Below are 3885 nucleotides of genomic sequence, written 5' to 3' on the forward strand. Positions count from 1 at the left end.
ATTCAATCTTTCCTCTGTTTCATCATTTATTACTCAAGAACATGTTTCACATATACAAATATCTATCGACAACTCTATGTTCAAAGTGAGCAAAATGAAGCAAGGGCGTGGTCATACAGCATATCTAAAGTTGCACACTGTCTCATGAGATAGGAAGTTAATGCTTTGCTGCAAAATTAATAAAAGGCATGCCCAAGGGATAGTGTTTTGTCATTAAGGTCATGAAATACAGCCAGGCTTTGAGAGTCTTATTTGTCCTAGAAGAGGGGCCACTCGTCTGGACCTCAGATTGACATCTGGAATGAGTCCCTCAGCATCCTCAGACAATTGTGATCATCATTGATCCAGACAAACATCCTCCCAAACAAATAAGCATTTCCATAGCCAGGCTTATTTTCTTCAGGTTTATCTGCTGCATTATAAATAAAGAATAGTAAATGGATATTTTATTAATATCTGAACAACCGAACTCTAATGTACATAGAACAAAATGGATGTGACCTTGTATTTTGCTAATAAAATTACATAAATCCTTTTGGGAAAATTTAAAAACCAGTCAACTAAAATTTCAAGGAGAAATGGAAAGGTATTCATAAATGTCCTAGTAAATAAGGTGTGATTACAGTACAAATATGAGTAAAAACAGCTATTTTGGATATGCCAATAATTTAAAAATAAATGAATAAATATTTTGTTACATTTAATTTTCTTTAAAAGATTATTTTCATATACTATAAAATGGTATAGAAAGGTAATACATCAATGATTCCCAGGATTATTCAAGTTACTTTCAAAAGAGATTTTTTATTCAATAAAGTAAACAAATAATAATGACTATTGCTTTAACAAAGTAGGCACACTCATGGGACAAGAAACCTATTATCAAAATAGTCTACCTTGGGCTTCTGAAATAATGAGCCCAGAGAACCTGAAGTTCTGACATCACTGGCCACAATAGAAACAGATTTTTGAAAGCATCAGAATAACTGCTCATCTCTCCTCCCTAAAGTATGTTAAGTTGTTCCAGTCTTTGTCCTGCAGCAAAACATCACAAATAATATGTTAGATCAGAATATACATGAAATTCACTTAATAATAAAGGACAATCATTTGTTCTGTACTCATTGTCATACTGGAATCCCCATACTTCTAGTCCCTACCATACATAGCATCCAAGTCCAAGCCACAGTTGCTTAGCCATCTTTGCCAGTTTATGTCTTCACTTATTTCCCCTCTGAATTATTAACTCTGCAAATAGTCAGTAATCCTCTCTATTATGCTATGTAAATTAGTAGCATGATGATATGAGCACTGGGTGCTATATGCTGGCAAATTGAATTTAAATAAAATATAAAAAAATTAGCGGCACATTAATTTTCTCTTTGAGAAATTCTAAAATTGTATTCTCTGTCTCTGAGACAGAACATAAAGACTCCTAACTCTGGAAAATGAACTAGGGGTGGTGGAAGAGGAGGAGGGCAGGGGGTGGGGGTGAATGGGGGACGGGCACTGAAGGGGGCACTTGTGGGATGAGCCCGGGTATTTTATTCTGCATGTTGGCAAATTGAACACTAATAAAAAATAAATTTATTATTAAAAAAATAAAATAAAATAAAATTGTACTCTCCCAAATAAAGACTATAAAAATGCTAATTGTTGGGTAAAGTGAAGGGCACATGACAAGTGTGTTTTAAGACTTATATTCTCAAAGTAAGACATAAGAACTTCAAAAATCTATTACAAACAGGGGTAACTGGGGTGGTTCAGCAGTTGAGCATCTGCTTTCAGGTCGTGATTCCAGGGTCCTGGGATTGAGTCCTGCATCAGGCTCCCTGCAAGGAGCCTGCTTCTCCCTCTGCCTATGTCTCTCTCTCTCTCTCTCTCTCTCTCTCTCTGTGTGTGTCTCTCATGAATAAATGAATAAATCTTTAAAAAAATATCTATTACAAACAACATATAAAAACGGATCGAACAATAGTATAATTTTTCTAAAAAACATTAACAATTTCATAAAATAATGGAAATTATAAAACAGAACCAAATCGAAAAGAACATCAGAAGGGCAAGACATAAGAGGACTGAAAACAAGCATGGCCAATCTACTCAAAACAGAATGTAATTAATAATCCTAGGAAATCATAGTTAGGCTAAGCAGAGGTCTTTTAAGCATAAATGCTTGCAAGTAAACTGGGAAATTCAAAGTGTTAGGTACAAGGAGCTGGACTTCAGACATTTCGCAATAGGCAAAACTATAAAAACAATGGTTGCAATAGATTATGGAGTAGAATGAGGGGTTGATTACAAAGGAGTGAAACAAAGAAAAATTTTAAGAGTAATAGAACTCCTCCATATCATAATTGTGGTGTTAGATATACTAGTCTATACACTTGTCAAAGTCCATATAACTGCACATGACAGAGTGAATTTTACTGTAGATAAAATAAAAATAAATTAAATAAAAGGTTCAAATATAAAAATGAAAACAGGCTGGAACAGAAACATACTCACTTCACACTCTCCTGTATTAAGCCTGTGTATTTATTAGCAGGCACACACCATTTAACCAAGGAACAAGATATTCATAGATTAAATACTTAATACATGCAAGACTGGTAGAATTCAAAACCACAAAAATTGTGGGCTAACACTAAAATGAGTTAATTAGAAGTCCACCTTCATTTGCTTAGAATAGAAATAGTGGAATGTTTATCAACAGTGGTTTATTTTGTCTCTCATTTACTTCAGATATTTTATAATGTACAAATATATAATCCAAGCACATTCACTAAGACACTTTTCATCCATGAAGTCAGACAAACATTCATAACCCTAAAACATACTGAACCATTTCATTTACACATAGAAACTGGAGATGACAATAACTGAGGGAGCCTATGTCAGCTATGAAGCCCACAAAAGAAAGTTTTTCGTTATAGTTCTACATGAACATTATAAGAAAACCAGTATAATTTCTGTGGCAAAATTCTACTGATCTGAACAATCTCTATTATCCTTGAGGATTACGCAGCTCATCTATTCTAGATACCCTTTCTACATCTTAATGTAACAAAACAAGGAAATATATCCGAGGTTTATATCGAAACCAACAATGATTGTATAAAATTTTAAACTGAGAATACAAAAACAAAAATGTCCAATGATAAAAAATATATATATACACCTCACACTCAACAGATATGAAGAAATAGACTTCAATGTTATATATACTTATTCCATTTACTTAATTATGTCTACAGGAAGAGTTTCCACCACTATTTAATAGAATATTCACTATGCATAGACTTTTCTTTTAATTGCAAGAAATAGGGTCTTAAAAATCCATGTCAACCAGTTATTCAAAATAGTTACATATATTTACCATATTCTCACCCGTAAAAAATTAAAAACACATGTATACACAAAATCCTCTACATAAATGTTCATAGCAAAGTTTCTCATAATAGACAAAAAGTGAAAACAACTCAAATATCTATTAAGTGATAAATGGATTAGCAAAATGTGATATATCCATACTGTGGAAAATCACTCATCCATAAAAAGGAAATAGGGTTCCAATAAATACTACCACAGGTTGACCTGTGAAAACGTTTTGATAAGTGATTAAGAGTTAAAATATTTGTCTGAACCTTCTTTTGAACCATTTACAATAAAACAAGCTATGATTTTCCTTTATCCCCTAAATTAATTTCTTCAAAACAAGGATTTTCTAGTACATAGCCACAGTATCATTATCAAATCCAAGCAATTATCACCTGCCATATAAAATACTGTAATCTATTTGACTTTCTTAGAATTTTGCCAGTTTTCCCTCTGCTATCTTATATAGAGATCTTGAATAAATATCGTATTGTTTTCATATCTATT

General features: G+C 32.7%; 1 non-coding gene across 1 annotated transcript; it reads right to left on the bottom strand.

Moving 5' to 3' along the window:
- Nucleotides 1–279: 279 nt before the first annotated feature.
- On the bottom strand, nt 280–346 carry LOC119871370. Its single transcript, XR_005357476.1, has one exon. It is a non-coding gene; the product is annotated as a small nucleolar RNA SNORD109A (small nucleolar RNA).
- Between the last annotated feature and the right edge of the window lie 3539 nt (nt 347–3885).

This window comes from Canis lupus, chromosome 3 (assembly GCF_011100685.1).
Source record: "Canis lupus familiaris isolate Mischka breed German Shepherd chromosome 3, alternate assembly UU_Cfam_GSD_1.0, whole genome shotgun sequence".
NCBI lineage: Eukaryota > Metazoa > Chordata > Mammalia > Carnivora > Canidae > Canis > Canis lupus.